General features: G+C 33.6%; 1 long non-coding RNA gene across 1 annotated transcript in view; it reads right to left on the bottom strand.

The window, feature by feature from the left end:
• Positions 1-1,141: 1,141 nt before the first annotated feature.
• The window catches only part of LOC135409873 (uncharacterized), a 33,648-nt gene continuing 14,058 nt past the window's right edge, over positions 1,142-20,731 (bottom strand). Inside the window, exon 4 of the long non-coding RNA XR_010428402.1 lies at positions 1,142-3,053. This is a non-coding gene — a long non-coding RNA (uncharacterized LOC135409873). The remainder of the gene's footprint in view (positions 3,054-20,731) is intronic.

Here is a 20,731-nt window from a genome sequence, read left to right as displayed (position 1 = left end):
TTAGCTATGGTTGGCTATCTTTTCCAAAAAGCTCCCATAATCCCTTTTCTCTGAGTTTAGTACTTATATACAGAGGAAATTTGTTTTTATATTCCACTGCTGGTTTTGGACAGTTTCAAATTGCTTATCCAGAGAAACCACTCTTATTCATAGGTTATGTCATTATCTAGTTGTATTTTATAAGGTGATCCTGTCTCTCCATTATCATCTTCAAACTACTTAGATTATTTGGTGAAAAAGCACTCCAGAGGTACTCCAGAGGTAACCATTTGTTTTCTCATAAGAGTCATTGAAACTCTTATATAGAAGAAATCCAGACAAAACCATTAGAAGTATTGCTTTTTATGTGCTACATTTAGAGCAGCTGCGGATTTTATCTTCTTTCTACACTTTAAAAAAATACCTAACACTACTCCACTTATCTACTGATGTAATTCAGAAATACTATTGTTTACATGCAAAGAGAATTAGTGTGATTTAATTATTGATCTAGGTGAATAAATCTAGGCAGAGTATTTTCCAGTTTGTATTGAGATTCTCGATTATAGGTACTTCACTGGAATACAAAAAATTATCCAAGTGCTTGATATAATGGTTAGGGGTGATTTGATAATCACAGCACTTTTACGCATTAGTCTCTTTTTACATTAAGAACCCGAACTTCCAGACCTGAGTAAGTAAATTTTAGTCAAAGTGAAATGACAATCTGTAATACAAAATGCTGCTCACATTACTCTTTGAAATTCTTCAAATAAAAGCAAAAGCTAAGTTCATTAGCTCTTTAAACTTAGTCTATGTTAAAATATTGAAAGGTAGGTATTTCCCTGTGTTCTCATTTTATTCCATGGCAACAAATGTAGATGTATGGAAAATTATTAGTTTTACTCAAAAAGGTTGGCCACTCTAAACCAAAAAGGACAGATGTAACTAAATTAAACTGCTCATTTCAGATCAATTATCTATTTTAGTAGTTCATTAATCAGCTACTTGTTGGCATTTCTGACTACTTCTTGATTGGTCTAAGTGGGGATTAATGAATGAATAATTCTGAACTACAAATAAAGAAAATGGATATTTATATTTCCCAAAAATGCCCTTTCGTACTCAATATTTATCTATATAAAGAAGAATTGCTGTCAACTTTTAAATAAATAAAGAATTGTATTTCTTATTGTGAAAGGGTCATTTTTTAGACAAACAAGGCACTCGATATAGAGGAAAGATTTGCAAATAAATTTTTTGTATTGTGGCACTGACTAAAATATTGAGCAGATTACTGAATACTGGGTTTATGTTTATTGACTGTTTTGTTGGCTAAGATATATTGCTATCAGTTACAGTAATAATTTATAGAAGACACCTTTTGTTTGATGAAAAGTGACAGTTCCTGATGAAAGTACCTTCCAGGTACTTATGTTGAAGTGGTTTCACTGTATGAAAGTTCCTCTCTGTCATTGAAAATTTTCATCATATATGTAATATGTCATTACATACTTCCCATATGTCAGATGTTTCAGGCCCTTCATATCTACATAGTCCTTTACTGGCCTCACTTCAGTGTGTCCATGACTTTCTTATATGGGGAAGTCCAAACTTACACAATGTACTACATATGTGGCCTCAGCAGTGCTGAGCAGAGGAGAAGTATTGCCTCCCTCAACCTGCTGACAACGCTACTTCCATTGAGCCCAAGCTGATTTTTCATTTCTTTGCCGTAAGTCAGCATTGCTCATTCATCTTCAATTTGTTGTCCACCAGGACTCTTCTCAGGAGAGAAAAATAATAATTCTTTCAAGATAAAAGAGACACCAAATCAAAAGTAGAAGGGAAAATGTCAGTGTGCTACCCAGTGGTAGTAATATGGAAAATATTTTTAAAATACTTTAACTCTGAAAGCCTGGGGTAAGACTTGCATTTGAAGCTGTGAAAACGGCAATCAATAGTTCCATGTTGGAAAAAACTATAAGACTGAACACAGTGCAAAAGGTTGGAACTGCTATGTGTGGAAGCCAGAGCATGAGCCAGGACTGAGCTATGGGGAGAGTTGGAATGAGTTTCTTATTTTCTCTGAGGCCGTAGTACTGGCCACAGCTGGACCAAAGGGTCAGGCACCTTGCCTGGTGTAAGTGCAGATTCTTTACAAAAGGTATCTATGTGCCATAAAATAAGAATCCCAGAATATAAATTGGAGGGAGCATTTACCCTAGGATCTAATTTGAAAAAAAAAAATAACGAAAAGAACAAGACTGTACTTCATATTAAATTCATATTGAACAGTTGGGGAAATTTTGTAACAGACATTGCCTCCCCTCAGCATTCTTTATGTCCTGAGGCCACAGATGCATATTGGCACGTGACATTTACCATAGGCTTTATGTCCTACTTTATGCTCTAATCTATTAGCCAACAAAAAGAGGGAAAACAAAATCAAGGAAAAAAAGAGCAGATTATTTGAAATAAGAAAGGAAAAAAAAAGAGGAAAACCAATAAATCTCAGTTATTCATTACCAACGCAGATATACTAACATGGCTGTAGACAAATTTGTGAAATCATCAAAAGCCTCCACAAGTGTACTTTCTTAAAATGAAGGTGATTTGAAGATAGGAACTATGTCTAAGGGCTTTAGTAGCACTCGTGGAGTCCAGCAATGTTCCAGAGCCCAAAATTACATAGGTATGGACACCATCACTCTGCCTTAAAAAGTGTTATCCCTGTTGGGGTAAGACAAATGGGGATTACAGACATGATCTAGTTCATGCCATTTGCCCTCAGAGCCTGAAGTCATCCTTACCCATTCTCCATGTAACATCAAAGACATGTTTAGTATCCTTCTTCCCAGAGAGTTACATCATTGTCTTGTATCTATGCTATTTGATACTTGGAAGAAATACTTGGCGTTCATAGGCAGTTTCTGTGTTAGGGAGAATAGTGTAGACTGGTGGTAGCAAAGTTTTCCAAGTCTGAGGCAATCAACAATGTCGTCTTTATCATGCAGTATTTTGTCTTGAAAGTTCATGCTTTGCAGTTCAGAGGTTAGTAGATGAAAGAAGCCCTGCTGACAGAGAGGCAGACAGAAATTACACTGTAGAATATTATGGTATATGAGTTGGTATTTTTTGAAATTTTATGGAAAATTATCTCATATCCCTTTGGAGAAACTATTGGAAGATCTCTTATCTAGATTCTTGTACCAGGCATATCTTCCTGCTAAACATACAGATAATAACTTATGCTATAAAGTGGACAAGCTTTCAAGAATATGAAGCCTAACAGAAAGGAAGGAATAATTTCTTATTAAGATAAGATTAAGATATCACTGGATCAGAGGACAAAATTAACAGACATGTCATCAAGGAATATCTGTGCCATTGATATTTCTAGGTAAATTGTTATCTTTCAGAAATTGCGAGCAGAATATTCCCAACCCTAACTTCAGCACAATAGCTCTTAAATGCTTCTGAGGAGTACTACCTATCTTTTCACTGATTGATCAATCAGCTGCTTTAGTATTTTAAAGTGATGCTAAAAAATTCACTCCGGTAGTGCTTCTATATTCTGCTCCAGGTGCAATATACCATAGTTCCCCAGGGTACACAGGTACGCAGGGTACCTTTACTCCACATCAATTTATCCTGCTTGATTTCAACAGTATTACACTGATATTCCCCTGAAGCATTTCTTTTGTTTGCTTGCTCCTGAGCCTTGCTGATACTTTAGCAGCTGCGTCTCATAAGGGCACTACACTTGAGAGATAATGGTATAAAAATATTGCAGGTAGACTAACTGTAGATTTGCAGAGAAAAAAAAAGCTAACACTTCTCTGAAGTGATCTTTCCAGTTGTCATCAAATAAAAACCATTCTTCTTGGCGAAAGCTTTTTGATAGACACCTCTAGACAACCTGCCAAGAGGAGATTTTTGGGCTAAAACTATTTTTCATCTGCATTTAATAATAGTAGCACCTGACAAGAAGCACTATGACAGCTCAGTGGATATGAAAATGTTGTAATAAGTTCCAAGGCATTGTTGCATTCACTAATGTTACATTGTATAGTTGAGTGAAGAGAGAGACAATGAACACTTTGAAAGCCAGGGATTTTCATGAGTTACTTATCCCTATAGACAGCAACAACATGTGTTTTCGTACTTGCAGAACGGAAGAGAGATTGTCCTACAAAAGAAAAAAAGCTAAGACATTCCTGTAATATCAAGAATCTCCCATATGAGGCATTTGGGCAGGTCTTTCAAAATAGTATACAAGAATTTTATACATGTGAACAGCAGGTTGCATATTATTTTCAGTACTTTGTCAGATCACTAGGGACTGGTTTATCTTTGTTAGTGCAAATGTCCTTGCTTATTCTTTACCAAATGGAGACATCGTAACAAATGACACTGTGGCTGTGAACAACTTCATGAAAGTACCAAAACAAAACTAAAGTTTTCAGAATTAAGGAGACTTTTTCTGGATACTTATACATCTAATAATATCTAATTATTTATTTAAAAAAGCAGAACTTTTAGTGGTATAACAGGTTATCTAAGGGTTTTCAGAAAAGAAGAACTAAAAGTGCATAATATTTTTGTACAGCTTTTCATATTTATTCTATTTCTAGTTCAACCTTTACTTACAATTCATACCACAGTATTCATCAGAATTAATTGTGGGGGAAAAATTCACTAAATTGTTTAGACATTAAATGCAAATAATTTTGGTAGGTTTTATTATATAGGATGTTGATTACATATTATATGTGCATTATATATATATATATTATATTGTGTCTTATGTCTGTAGATTAAACATATACCTGCAGTACCTATTGTAAATGTATGTAGAAATGACAATTTCTTAACTGAATATTTTGCATTTCATCATTCAATAGCCATTTTCTACTGAAAATGAATAAATTAAAGAAATAAAAAATATTTACACCATATATTTATTAATTTCTAGTTTCTTCTTTGCAGTAGTCATGTCTGTATAAATTTGATCCAAAAAAGTGTTTGCTAATGAAACATTGAGATCTTTTAGACTTTGATGAAAACCCTTCATGTATTTATCAATCTTGTTTTATTATTTTCAATCTCGTTTTATTGTTTTATGCAATTTTTTTTTCATAAAGTATCTCATATAAGTAGTGTCCTCTAATTGATACATGATAAACCAATAAGATTGAAAAGAGCCTGAAACTCCACAAACATTTCTGACAAGAATACAGGCATTTACTCTGAAGAGGAAAGCAGTTTACAGAATTATACTGCCAAATTTATTCTACAACATTTTCAGGCACCTCACAAATAACAGGATTTGACGTAAAAAATTAAATCCTCTGAACAACAATACAAAAACTCGGCATGTTTCCATACACTAGGTGAACCAAAAAAATGAAGTTTGTATATGTCCAGTTGAGTGCCTCCCCCTTTTTGAGCCCCATTTTGGTAAAGAGCTTCTTCTATTTACTTTATTAATATATTTAAAAACTGCAAATCATTCAATCATGTCCAAAATCATTCCATGTATCCTGTATTTAATTTTTGGGTGATAAACCAACTCTAGAAGCATATATAATCAGAATAGCATCAGTTGTATAGCATATGTATGGTGAGGCATTTAATGTTTCCTGACAAGGACAGCTGTTTGGAGAGAGACAATGCCATCTGCAGCAACAAGAGAGTATAATGATTGCAGTCCATCTCACTATTGCCTTTTTAATAACACACACTGCAAAACTGAAAGAGTTTGTGATTGTCTGAGGGATGTGCAAAACTTTCCTCAAAAGGAGATTAAACAAACCAGTTAGAGTTAAGACTGAGTTTTATAGGATGGTGTGTTGCAGTTCAGTTTGCTCATTCACCTGCAACAAGGTCTACACTGAGTGTAGACTCAATAGCCAACAATATCCTGCATTATTAAAATACTATCTTGCCTCTAAGTTAATAAAGGACAAAGAGCTCCATGTTTTAATATTAAATATATACAAGTATAACTACTGATTCATTTTTTTGCACAAAGATCTGTTTATATAATCATAGTAACTATCTGCTTGTTTCATAGTAGTATGTGGAAACTGCTAAGGGAAAAAACAGAGGAAATAAAGAAAACCTGGTGAAGCTCATAAAATCTTAAGAAGTCCATTAAATTTCTTACATCTAATAGAGGTCCAGGATCACATCAGTTGCCCTGTGAATCCACATTGGACATCTATGGGTGGGCAACTGAACTGATCCCAGAATAACATTCTCATATATAGGGACTGGATTCAGTAATATATGAGCAGATAGTTAATGATGGTTTAAACAATTTTGAATGTCCTGCTTAGCCTTCACCTGTCACTCCTGTTACACAGTGCCTTGACTATCCTTTCTACCCTGTGCCATCTCTGCTAGACCTGTGTTTATGTCTTGGATATCCTAAGACACTGCATATGGCACTAGAATATTAAAAACTTACTTTCATGTAAACATCTTAGTCTTGGCCAGTTTATTTCTGAATCCCTAAAATTATGGGAGTAGACTGTATACAGGGGAAAAAAAAAAGACATATCCTAAGGACTTGAAGCAGTTTCTGGATGTGGTGAGCAAATGATAGATATTTAAATACACTAACAGCTCCAGGTTTCTTCTGGAGCTACCCCTAAGAAGTCAAAGGCCAAGGCAGATTTTTCAAAAAGGTCAGTGAAAGGATCAAGTTGAGCTATGAAGGCTTTAGCAATTTGAAGTATAAAAAATCTTTCACAACATAAAAAAATCATCTCTCCAATTATTCAAAAAGAACTCAAATTTAAGTCTTTTGTAGCTTTGGAAGGTATTATTCCTAGAAATTATGTTTCCCAGTAAAATCTGTAAGTACTGGCATTTGACAAAATGCTTTATAGTATTAGCAAATATGGAATGATACAGACAGAAAATTTCAGGTAGATGTATGTCTATTAAGCTTGCAGAGGTCTGGAAATTTCACTGTGTTGTGGAATCTTTTAGTGGCAAACGCAAATTATTCAAAATCTGTTTCATATCCCAAGTTTAATGCCTCTAATGTTTTCTACACATAAAATTATCTTGGTCTTCACTTAAATTACAAACAAAGAAAAGTCCCAAAACCCCACAGAATTTTCATGTTAGTCATAATGAGCTAGTGTGAAACTTTTGTACATCTTTGACCGGTTGCACAATTTTCACCTCTGTGAATATTCATGTAAAGATGTCAGAGAAATGTGATGTTTATTTTCTGCTATCATGTCGAATGCTTTCTAAGTACTAAAATGTGATTTACTTCTGCTGCTATAGGAGTAATATAGTGCTTTTAGCACAGCATTAAGCTAGTTAAATTTCAGTGTCCCCAGTGAAATGAAATATGTAAGTGGCTATTTTCCTCTTTTGATGATAACTGGAACATAAGGGTGGGATTCATATTACTCCTCCTAAAAGTGGGTTTCACAGGCATGTCATCCCATTTTACATGCTGCAGTTTAAGGACCTCCTGAAGGATTTCTGGCAAATACAAATACTTAGGTGCAAATAATTATACATCACAGCAGTATCATACCAGAGTTTGGCTAACTAAACTCTGCAGGTGTGAAAATGATAACAGTCAGCATATAGGAAAAAATTGTGTCACATAATTTACAATAGAATGCAGCATAGCTTCTTATCTTGTCTTTCTGTTCTTCATTCTTTCCCTTAAGTACCTTACAGTGATATATGAAATAATTCAGTATATTTGAGATGACTGCAGGAGGCTAAACATTATGACATGAAAGAAATACAAACTTCCAGATTGACAGCTGGAAGTCCAGGAGAATTAACCACAGAAATATCAAACAGCATCAGATATCCAGCTTTAGGTAACAGAATAAAGATACAATTCTTGAACAAAGTAAATGTTTGATTCTAACTCCAAAAGAAAAGTTTTAATTCAAATCTGTTAGTTCATGTATCTTCAGTATTGGTAATATTTACAAACATACTTTTCAGTTAGTAGAACTGCTAATAGTGAGATGCAATTTTCTAGTACATTAAAATAGGGATCAATGAAAAGACAGGTGTGATAATCTAAAGAATATAGACTTCTGCAAGTCAGCAGTGTTTAAAAAGCTTAATTTCAAACATTTCTGCATTTATTTAATATTTCAATCATTAAGAAGCCAAAAGTTCAATTCACTTGCCTCAAAATATGCACCTGAGAAGTTCTAATGTTGTGATTCTGTATGGCCCGCGGTTGATGCTCTGTGAAGGTATGAATACTAGTGTAAGGAGTGATGCTTCAACTTTCTTGTGGTTTCTCAGCTATGAGTAACAAATTATGCAAAATGAGTGGATCAAGATATATCAAAGAAAAGAAAATGTGACTGTATAGCTGAATGATTCTGGCATTCTCCTGAAAACACGGAAAGTCCTTGATCTTGTTCTTTCCTTCTATAACTTTTCATTTAAAAAAAAAAAAAAAGGATGGAAAAGAACACATAATCAGTCATTAGACTAGAGAGTAGGATTGCCATCTTCATAGTCAAGTGAATTATATTGTCTCCTACTTCATGAATTTCACATTTCTTGCTGATTAGTAGCCTAATTTGAACTAAAAATAATTAAACTAAATACTCCAATCTTTATTAATTTATATTCTTCCTACTGTTATTTTTGCACTTATATTAAGCAGTCAATAAATAATATTAGGAAACAGTCTTCGTAGGGCTATTTATGTACATATGTTTAGCAGTGAATATGTAACAATAGAGAAAGCAGTTTCTTATTTCGTTCGTCTGGAACCACAGTAATGCTTACTGTTTATCTGTTCCTGAATTGCACAGCAACATGACAGTTCAGCACTAAAGAAAAAGGTAAATTAGACATTATCCTTCTAAGTCAATCAACAGAAAGATGGCAAGAATGACTGATGAAATACTCTACTTGGGTTCAATTTTCTTCAGGATTAAGAGAATACAGATTTCAAACTGTGCTGGATCTGGCTTGGATGGAGTTAACTTTCCTCACAGCAACCTGCATGACATTATGTTTTGGATTTGTGACTGAAATTGTGCTGATAAGACACAAATGTTTTGTCATTATTAATTATAATTAAATTAATATTGTTAGTATGTGGGACAGCGCTTTCATAACATCAAGACTTTCTCAGTTTCTCACACTGCCACCTTCCAGAGGGGTGTCCCACGCCATATAACATCATATTCAGTAATAGAAAGAAAAAGGGATGCAGAGTGTTTGCATTCCAAGGTAGATGTTGCTCCGAGACTGGCTGGATATCAGTCTGCTTGTGGGAGGTGGTGAGCAATTATGTTTGCATAATTTCTTTGATTTTCATTTTTCTGTTGCTTTCTCTTTCACTTCTTGAATTGTCTTTATCTCAATACATGAGTTTTCTCATTTTTACTCTTCCTATTCTCTCTGTCATCCCACTTTGGTTAGTCAAAATGAGCAAGTGTCTGTGTGGATACCACAACACAAACTCTCTCCTTTGCTTACTCCACAGACCAAGAGCACCAGATAAGACCAGAGAGAATGTACGTAGTTTATGCTGCAGGAAGAAAGGAAAGAAGGAAGGTCAGCAACAACCCTGTCATGGGCTAGTTTTGTTGCTGCTACTGATGTTCTTACTGAAGAATTCTACCACTTCTGAGAGAAGAATTGGATTTCAGAAGTAACTTTCGCGAACAGCCTTTGTTTAGTATCACAGCCTGTAGAATGCAAATCCTAAAGACCTCAGATATTCCTAGAAATGTAAATCAGACTTCTAAATGTCACATCTAGGAAACTTAATTATACTAATTTCTACTTCTGTTAATTTTTTTTTTCTTAATTTGCCATAATTTTCTTAATTCCTACTGAGGCTGCTAGCGTGTAACAGCTGGTGACATTTGTGTCTGAGTCCATGTCTTTGTATTTCTATCAGCTAGTGTAGTAGACCTAATGACTAATTTCTCAGTCATATGTATCTAGTACAAGAAGTCCAGGATCTAAAACTAGCCTGAACCAGCATAATATCTCCATCTGTAAACTGTTCATCTTCTAGGAAGTGGAAAGCAAAGAGTTTCGTGTTGTATTAAGACATTCTGTTCACACAAATATCACGTGATCTTATTTCTGTAGTCTGAATTATTTGTCAGACTAAAAGGAAGGAATAGACATGAATCTCTAATTATATAAAATATTAAAATTTTCTAATTCCTGTCTATACTGTTTGTTTCTTCACTACTCTTAATCCAGCTGAACTCTAGGAAGTAGGACTATCCCATAGCCATTTTGCCTTTTACTTTATGTTTTCACTGTGCGTAAATCAGCTCTTAATGAATAAATCCTAAATCCTAAGCTGAAATAAAATGCTCTCAGTAATGACTTGATGCAAAACTACTTTTTAAAATTGTAAAATCATAGCACAAGAGGATCAGTTTTTCTTCCATGTTATTTTTCTATAGTGAACAAGTCTCTTTCTGTCTTGTATTCTTAAAAATCTGACAAATATTAATAATAATAGACAATAAAATTAAAATTGTGTTGTCTGAACTTTACATACACAGAAAATGAGCATATGACACAGCATCATCTTAACTGTGTACATAAGAATAAGTTTAGTATTCTTTTTCTCAAATAAAACAAAAATTTGGAAGGATGCTGAATCATTTCTGTAAGGAAATATAGATTTTTAACCAGAAAAAAAAAGACCTGAAATGACTTCTGAATTGAACAAAAGTTATACATTGATTTTCTGAATGAGACCATATTTTTAGAAGGAAATATTAAAGAAAAAAGGTATCATGATTAAGTTACTAATATTAAAATTCTACTTACAGTGAGGGTTACTTCATTAACACAGCTATATTTTCTCATAACCTAAAGCCCTCACCTACATGTAACTAGGTCTGCAGAGCACTTACAACCAATCGATAAAGTCAGGATGTAGAGTGATGACTAGGACACAAGATGTGATTCACCTTTCTACTGTATTTCTAGAGTGTTCTAAAAGCACCTCCTGATCAACCTACTAAAATGGACACTACAGTGGGATCAAATTACCTAACATGCATCTGGTGAAATTTCAGATACTACAAGATATCAAAGATATCTGCACAGCACTAGCTGAGAGCCTCAGAGACACATTTGGCATTCTAAACAGCATATAGAAGGTCACTCATGATGAGCTCATATATTTTAAGTTTCACTACATGCTTATGCTTTTACAGATGAGTCTCAGCCCTTGTGTCTATTTAAAAGCGACCTGATGGACCAGGTCAGTAAGTTCAAATTAACAAATGATTAAATTAATGATGAAAATAATAAAATAAAAGTCTGAGCTGGACAGTAATACAAACTATTTTATGTCTATATTTTTTTAAATAAACTAAAGGAAGCAATAAGTGTTTTTGCAAGCTTTTTTTTTTCATAGTAACCTATCTTTTATTTTAGTCAATGCAGTAGGTATCTGAAACTGGTTATAGACACACTTACAATGTAAATGCCAGCTCTGTTCTTCAACACATCCCATGACAGTCTGTTGCATAAGATAACGACTATAAAAGAAATTATGAGGAAACAAGCAAACAAATAAACAAAATCCCCCAAACATATAGAACAGAATGCTAATCAAGAACATTTATCAGGAAAGTATTTGTCTAAAAAGAATAGCAAATAATGAAAGAATTTTGGAGATTATTATATGAAAAACTGAAATATGGTTTTTCAGAAATTTCTCTGAAGAAGGGCTGAAGCCTAAACAGAAGAAACATTTTTAATTATAAGATTCAAATATGTTGACATTAAATCTTGCATTCTCAATGTCAGCTGTGACTGTCTCCAAGAATTTTACCTCGATTTATTAGAGAATATATAGCAAGTGTTAAATAATTCTGTACATTAATAATAGGCATCAATTTAATTGATAAGCGCTTACCTGGAGATAAAATTGGATACATAAATGTAAATAGAAAAATGTAAATATTTCATTGACCACTGCATCTTAGTTTCATAGGTTTTGCTCTGTCAGGAGGGTTGTGGTATACTTGCATTCAGATATAAATACATTATCATCATTGTGTGCAGTGATAGTGAAACTGATAGTGAAATAATGCATTACAGGTCTACAGAACTGTACAATACCCAATTAACTAAAGGGGAAGAGTAACCTTAAATAATAAAGCTTACTCCAACCACATGCTGATTTTTACTTTAGTCTATAAGAAAGTGTAAAATCTATATCAGAGTGTTTGGCCTATATGCCTAAATTGATTTTAGGGAAAAAGATGTCCTAATTTGAAAAAAAAAAAAAGGCAGCACAAGCATTTATATTTCTCTCACAAAAACTCCACTAGCATTTAAATTCAGCTTAGATTAGAAAATTTATTTGTTTATTTCTAGTAGTTAATGGTCATGAAATTTATTCTCTGACCTTCAAATGCTTCATCTTGGAAGAACTTCAAATTACTTTTGTAATAAATATCACTGAATTGATGCCTGTCTAAACCAAATATTAGAAGAATTGTAGTAGAAATGCCTTCTAGCTGGCTCTTCTTTTACCCCAGAACTGTCCTGAGACATGCCCAAAAATGACACTTTTTTTTCCATCAGAGTACCTGCGTGGCAAAGAAAGGCCTATGCTGAACAAATAAGGTTATCTGTGGGGTTTACATCTCCATCTCATTTGCTAGGTAGGGATCTTAATGTGGTTTGTAGGCTAGGTTGTGTGAATTTTACATAATACTATCCCCTTCCCTATAAGCATGGCTACACAAAGCTTTGTGCAGTTTAGATTTAGGGGATATGTTAACTCACTATGATTTGTGGAATTAAATCACTTTGCTTCCATAAATTGCTGTTAAAAAAAGAAATAAACAAAAAAACAAAAGCAAGAAAAAATATCATAGTACTAAGTGTTAGATTAGCAGAAACTTGTTTAACAACCAATCTCAGAAGAGAAGTAGGATCCTCATTTCCTTTCATATTATATATTCAATTATAACTCAGTCACAGTATCTGGAGAGAAGTTTTTATTTTGAAATATAGTCAGTAGTGTTGCTATCTGCCCTTTGCATAATAATGTAATGATGAGAACATTAGTTAAGATTGTGGGAGGTCTGAGTACTAGAACAAAGAAGGTGGTAACCCAGGCCCTAGTTTCCAAGTTTTCTAGAATAATTTTTGTGCTAACTGGTAATCCTTCCCTCACTGTTGCTGAAGTCAAATCATCATGAGGTAAAGAATTCATCATTTATAGAAAAAGGAAAATTAAATTGAAAGAGGAGTCAATAACATGGATAAAATTGTGAAAGGGTCTAAGGATTACCTGTATTTTAATCATGTTTCAGGAATTTGTATATATTTTTCTTAGGGAAAAAAAAAGAAGAGAGAAAGACTTGAAGTACATGAACAGTAGCATTACTATGGATCAATGAACTACAGAAGATTATTTTTATTTCTCTATGCACAATGTTTCAGTTTCATCAGTAAGGATAGAAAATAGCACCATCACAATTTAGTGTTTTCTTTACATCTCTGACAATTTGCTTGAAGTGAGCCAGTGCACTCTGATTCCTTTATTTTTATTATAAGGCAGGTCTAAACCCCAGCTCCAACTCCTTTAACAAATTCTTTCATGGGTAAAAATTTTCAAATTTTTTCCCTGTTACTCCATCACATTCCTGTCTCAGAATACTTGGTTATAAACTTCAGTGAATTGAAAGATGTTTCTGGATACCAACAAATCTGATGTTATTCATATATTTAAAGTACCAGAGTTTCCCACTGCCTGTCTTTACAGAATATATGGTTGATAAATGGGAAGCACTAAATCTTCCTTTTATGGAGTCAAGAATCATGTATGATTCTCCACATTGCAAAAAAAATAATCCCTTCTTCCCTTTAACTTCTCATTAACTAGTATCTATCTTCAATATCTAAGTCATATGTATTCTGCTGCCTAATCTTATCTATCCAGTCTCATCTGACATGCAATATGTACCTGAACAAAAACACAGGTCTCATAGAGAAGATGCAAGACATGCAAGAGACATGTTCTTCTGAGATACCATCTGGAAGCAAAGGATGCCAAGTGGTACTAAAAGTTTATGTTTAGGGATTTTACCCTGTCCAGAGGATGTAATTCAGACTAAAAGTTAAAAAAAAAAAAAACAACCGCCTATATGCAGGTACTTTTATGTAAACAAAGTCGGTCAACTTTTCAGTTCACCTTGAACCAGTAGACATTTCTTTTTGATTTGCTTTGTAAAACTCATTCTTTGTACTGATAAAATCTGTAAGTGGGAAACTGAGACCTAGCTCATGATTAGAAACCTTAAATAGGGTATTTAATATGGAAACTTAAATGAACAAAGCAATTCCAGCTACTTTTTAATGTTCTAAGACAGCCACACAGGGCTGATAGATTTGACATAGGTTCTACAGGAAGCATCTCTCAGGAGGGGTGTGCTGATTAATCTCAAAAGTTATTAGATGCTTTTGTATGAACAATTACATTCAACCCACAGATATCCACATCTGAAATTGCTACCATATTCATAGCCAGACACTCCTACAGAATGATTAATCTACTGTATTTTAGAAGCCAACTTCTGGAGGAGATTAATTATGACCTGCAAGTACATATTAGCACTTACATGCAGATATCTACATTTTCACAGAATCACAGCATATGCTGAGTTGGAAGGCACCTACAAGGATCATTGAGTCCAACACTTGGCCCTGCACAGAACCATCCCCAAGGGTCGCACCATGTGCCTGAGGGTATCATCCAAATGCTTCTTGAACTCTGTCAGGCTTGGTGCTGTGACCGCTTCCCTGGGGAGCCTGTGCCAGTGCCCAACCACCCTCTGGTGCGGTGTTTTTTTTCTTATATCCAGCCTAAACCTCCTCTGATACAACTTTGGGCCATTCCCTTGAGTTCTGTCACTGAGAAGAGATCACCACAGAGAAGAGATCGGTGTCTTCCCCTCTGCGAGAAAACTTGTAGACTGTGATATTAGATAAATTCCTTCCTAGGCTGGGAATTCTTGAAAGAATCACCAAACGAGTCTGAAAATTCAGTACTTCCGGAATTAGTAATGTTTGTAAATTCAAAGATAATTATTAAAGTCAAAACCAAGCACTTTAATTATTCAACATATTTTTAACTATAGAATCAGCTATAGATGGTCAAAGGTTGGCTATTCATCTGTGGTCTTATTTTTTCTTAACAACTTTCTTTCTCTGTGAGAAACAAAGGAAGTTGCAATTTCACAGCCATACTCAAGATCATGATTATTTAAGTAGTCAGTCTGCAAAACTAATCAATCCTTGTAAGTAGCTAATTCTGATGCAGGTAGGAGGATAATGACTTTAGTGCCTTGCCAAGAAAATCATCAGATATAACTTCATCACCACTCCATTGTTCAGTTCCACAAAGTGAAAACCTTCTGGATTTTTCTTTAATGGAGACAAATGACTCTCTGTAAATCCCTGGATATATTTTATTCAATCAGTTACTACACAAAAGGTTTAACTTTAATTAAAATTAAAAAATAATTACTTATATGCTATTCTGTACATTCATGATGTAAATTTTATATAGTGCTACCATATTCTCAGCATAAGCAAACCATAGTAACAAGCTAATACTTTTGTATTTATTTAGAATATATATGAAATAATTTTGGGGATTTTTCCTTTTTTTTTTTTTTTTTTTTTTTTAAGTAAAGCCATCACAAAATCTGTGACAAAATCAGAACTGTAACAATTTCCAAAGCTTAAGAGCTGTTACTACATGTAACTGGGTTTTGATTTTAGTTTGTTCAAGGTTTTTTAATCCAAAAAAATCCCTGTAATTAATGAAATTTAGTAGTTTAGTGTCACCTGTATGAGAATGTAGGTGTTTTGTTAAAAACCTGAAAAGGTATTATGGTAAGAAACTTGTAAAGAAGTGTAGGAGTAAAATCCTCTGACATTTTTAGATATATCTATGTATATCAATATGTATTAAAAAATATAAAAACAAACATATATTAAACTAATGATTTTGCCTTGGAAGACAGTTCAACCCCAGTAAGAAAGCATACTTCTTCATAAAGACACAGAAATGTGACAACAGAATAGTTACCCTATCAAGAATCATTAGCCTTGCATTTACCAAAAGAGGAACAGAGGAACATAAGTGTTTCAGTATCAGTAGATATGATCAATCACAGAAGCTGACTAAAGGACACTGCATGCCTGACTACCAGTGCCTGAAAAGAATTAAAGATAATACTGATGAAAAAGAAGACTTGTAAAGTCATAACTTAAAAAATCCTGCTGCTTCTCTGTAATAATGCCAAGTAAATTTTCTGTAGCATGAAATATTTAATAGAAATGCAAAATTTGTGGAATCAGAAAAATAATCAAAACAGAAAGCTAAGCAAATACTGTACTATGTAATTTATATATTCAGATTTCAAAACATATTTTTTCATTAATAAAAAATTTACAAGGCACACAGTGCCCTATCCAATCATCATTGATGTAAAGATCATTTTTTTATACCTGACTGGAGGGAAAAATTGTTAAACAGCAATAGCAAAACTCAGTTGTGGAGATCCTTATCCTTACAGAATTTGGAAACACTGTTTGATGACATCTTTAAGTGGGTAAACAATCTTTTACCTTTTATTTTTTCTTTTCAATCTGTAGGAAGAAAATAAATCTCATTGGTTTGTGATAAGTCCAGAAATAAAAATGATAACCTACTTTGTAATGCCATTTCCCTTTCTCATAAAGCACACTTGTTTCTCTCTTTTGTTTTTTTTTTTTTTTAAATCCACTTATTTTCTCGTTGTCTGGAAGTAATTTTTGACAGTTTTTCAATTCCCAACATAAAGGCCTCCAGACTCTGATGAAGGCTTGTGGTTCTTTGTTTTATGTATTATTGAAAATAACACAAAATTTTATCTGCTTCCAGATGCTGTTACCAAAGGGGAAAAATAGCAGCAGTCCTTTCTATGAAAAGACAAAATATTTCTTTAACTAAGAATCTTATAGAAGGCGAATATGAAATTACAAGTTGAAGAAAAAGAATGAATAGGGAATGAAAGAATTAGCATTAATGGATGAAGCTATGCAACAATTTAAAATAAAGAATGCAGTTGATCAGTACAGACATAAAATTCTGCTAGACGAGTATGGCCAGGCAAGTAGACTATCTTGAAGCTACTGTAAAATGCTTCATAAAGCAAACTGGTACATATAAAAAGCTAGATAGCAGATAATGAGAGAGACGAGGTTCCTATGGGTTACTATCCAATCTCCCATCAACAGTGCATGTAAAAACCTCTTTAAACACTACCAAGATAGTGCTTAGCAGCTCAGCACATTAATAGAGAGATATAAGTAAAGTCAATGTCTCTGAACAACATTTGGACTAACGATTCAAATTGACATATCCACAATTTGAAAAATAGCAATGATTAAAAATTTCCCTATTAAAAATCCATGATTTAAATGTTCAATTTATGATGAGCAAAACTGTTTACTCCTTAAAATAATCCAATTAATTGTTTTCTACCATGAAAACTTACAAATGCAAATGCATTGCCCCTCTCCTCTGCTGCACTGTGTGCAACACTCAGCTACTTGTTTTGGGGCTTTTGTATGTGGATTATCATAACAGATCTGAGAAGGGTTTGTAAGAAATGTATGATTGAATAAGCCATATGGCACTAGGTACACGTGTAATGGGGCTTTTACATGCATCTTGGGAGAAAAGAATAAAGTTATCATTCCCACAGTACAGGAAAAAATTGGATGTAAATTAGTGGTACCTCTATGATGAGTTTTCAGAGGTACAGTGACGGCCATGACTTTCTTGAATAACAACAAATCATTATGTTGATTCTAATGAACTCTGAAAATGAATTAATTTGAATGACTTAACGTCTTTATGGGCTTTTTTTTTCCTTATTAAGTGGCCTTAATATGATTTAGCATAATTAATTTTAAAAATAGATTAAGTTAAATAATATTAAATTTATTCTGAAACTAAATGAGAATACCCACATAAAGATCTTATGTATCTTAATTACCCTATATCATTACCATAGTTTCTGTGTAGACAGGGTCTTATTTTCAAGGTCAGTTTTTGGCTGTAAGTGGTGGTATTTGTTTGATATTTTTACATTTTAAGTAAGACAAGCTGACACATGTTCATCTGTAAAAGGGGTGAAGATCATTGAGATTTTAAAGGTAAAAGCTTGCAAAAAATATATAATCATGTAAAGTTTGTCCTTGGTGTCATTGCCCACTGCTCTTTATGAATATATCTAGTTGTGCTGAGTTACAGAAGGGGAGCTTCTGAATTGCAGGAATGTAATCTCATTCAGAGTTCAGGATATCATTAATGGAGTTTGAGAATAATTTTAATATGCAAATTAAATACCAAATTACAGTAATCTTCAGTGAATCCTGAGGATGACACTTTCTTTAAGTTTTTTTGACAGTTAGGAAATGGCTCTTAAAGGGGTCTTCCTTTTCAAAGGGAAGGCTTTCTATCTGTCCTTCTTGAAACTCAAGAAGTTACCGATAGCTCATTCCTCCAGCCTGCCAAGGTCACTCTGAATGGCAGTCCAGAGAGGCTGTGGAGTCTCTCTCACTGGAAATATTCAAGAACCATCTGGATGCACATTTCTATTAGAAGATACCTTGGATATGAGCACAATTCCAGGACATCACATATTCTGAGGCAGGGCAAAAACAAAATGAGAAATAAAGAAAACTACCTAGATTGCTTTGCTTGCATCTAAGCTCTATCTATAGAAGCAGTTGGAAAAGTTTATATAACTGTACACATACACAGATACATACATACATATGTATATAAATACATATACATACACACACACACACACATATATATATGTATATATGAAAAACACACACACTAATCTTGGGAAAACTGAAAAAAATTAAGACCTTGGGAGTCTATCCAGTCCATCTTCCTGAAGCATGATGGAATCAACTATCCCTAATCAATTTCCTTCATTTTTGTCTAACATGGTTTTCAAAGTCTCCACTGAACGAGACACAGATATTTCCTTAGGCAATCTATTCTGCACATGCAGCTGAGAATGGTTTACTAGTATCTAACCAAAATACCTGTTATGGCAGTTCAAGCCATATAAGCTTTTATCTTATGGTTAGTCTAGGTAGATAGTATTCTATGTATAACAGAAATATTTCAGCCACATTATTCTCAATAATAATAATATAGAGATTTTGACCTTAAAATTTAAAAAAATACATATTTTTTTCCAAATGAGTGAATACTCTGAAGAGATTTATTTTACCTGTTTCGAGATAATCATAAAAAAAGAAATAAAAAAGAAAACATAAGGCATTTTATTCTTGTGCTTCTTGCATTAATACCATATGTAAATGATCTGATCTGCAAGTGAACAAATAACTAGCCCAGATGAAAGCTGGCAGAGAATATAGCTCTTGGACTTGCAACTGACTTTGGGCTTTCCTATCAAAATTAATTTTTATATATCTTGAGCCATTTAGTCACTAAAAGAGGGTTGCTGAACTTAATGGAATTAATGTAAAACTGTAGAAATATGCTACATTCGTGGTTTGAAACCCCATTTCACACGTAATAAATCTGGTTAAACACACCAGACACTTTCCTTCATCAGAAAACTCCTAAAATTGTATTTGTACTTAGAACAAGTTTATTGACAAATACACATAATTACCAACCAGTACTGGTTTTGCATCAGCTTGGAGAGCTCAATGAACATGCTGTACACAAGCAGTTTTACAAACTAAACATTGTAGATTCCTTGGATGTTTGGGTAGTTTTTACTTTGCTCAAAAGTTTTCTTTATTATCCCAAGACTGAAGTGCATTAACCTCATCTCACAATTATAGAGTCCAGTATTTTCGTTATGTAAAGTTGCATCACGCATTAACTCAAGGGTTTCTAAACATCACAAACTATTCTGAACTTTACAAGCCTTCATATCATATTGAACTTTTCTTTATAACCAAGTTTTTTCAAAGCATTGTTCAACTTAGTTCTATGGAAACTGTTTTCACTTTAATTAATACTGTGTCTTCTTGGTTAATTCAGACTCACCCTGTCCTCCATGCATCTACACCATGAGCCCAATGTACTTTCTTCTATCAGTTGTGATGCCGGGCTTGTTGCTGGTATGCTTACTGCCATTGTCTGTCACTGTCTGTGCTTGTGTAAGGCAAAGAAAATAACTCAAAAGCTTTAACTCAGGTAAGCCTGCATAAGATTTTGATAGTGACAGTCTCCACTGTTGCCAGTAGAAGAATTTTTCCTGCACTTATCAGTGGCATAGATTTGGAGTCCCGGACATTTTTTCTACCAGATAAGTATCTAACAACCTTTAAAAGTCTATGTCTCTTGATGACTGTTGAAGTAAGCATTTCACTTGGTAGATGTATTTACAAGATTACAATCTTAAGCCATATAGAAGTTTTCAAATATGTTCATATTTAGCTAGGAATGGGAGGTCCTTAGAGGAAATTCTTGTCTTGAGATCAGAATTGTGCCATTGACCTCAAAAAGATTTGAAATTTTCTTTTCTGATTAGAAATTATTTATTTAGGTTTCACATTTAAAATATAATTAACTCACAATTTCCTTTCTAAAAAACTCTTAATTTGATTTAAGAATTATGGATCTAATAAAACATCATCATCAACAATACAGGTTAAAAACCTTCTAGTTTGT

Source organism: Pseudopipra pipra, chromosome 2, assembly GCF_036250125.1.
Source record: "Pseudopipra pipra isolate bDixPip1 chromosome 2, bDixPip1.hap1, whole genome shotgun sequence".
NCBI lineage: Eukaryota > Metazoa > Chordata > Aves > Passeriformes > Pipridae > Pseudopipra > Pseudopipra pipra.
Note: the sequence above shows the minus strand (reverse complement) of the source record. Positions and strands in the feature narration are given on the sequence as shown.